Source organism: Myotis brandtii, unplaced genomic scaffold (genome assembly GCF_000412655.1).
Source record: "Myotis brandtii unplaced genomic scaffold, ASM41265v1 scaffold97, whole genome shotgun sequence".
Taxonomy (NCBI): domain Eukaryota; kingdom Metazoa; phylum Chordata; class Mammalia; order Chiroptera; family Vespertilionidae; genus Myotis; species Myotis brandtii.
The window spans coordinates 929,557-929,839 of record NW_005372020.1 but is presented as its reverse complement, the minus strand read 5'-3'; positions in this window follow the sequence as shown (position 1 = coordinate 929,839).

Below are 283 nucleotides of genomic sequence, written 5' to 3'. Positions count from 1 at the left end.
ACAGGCGAGCCCCAGAGCTTGGGGTCACCCTAGGCCGCCTTTCCTCTTCTCCACGTGCTCCTATAAAGAGGGACTTCGCTGGCTCCTGGGTGAACGTCCCCCTCTCCAGGGGGTGATGTCCGGGGGTCTCCCCGTCTCCCCAGCTCAGGACACACACGTGGGGACCCCTCCTGGGGACCCTAATGCCTCTTTCCTATTGAGTATCCTTTCTCTGCTCAAGCTCGCTCTCTCCTCTCTCTAATCCAGCTTCCGAAGCGACGTGCTCAGATACTTCCAGACCCCT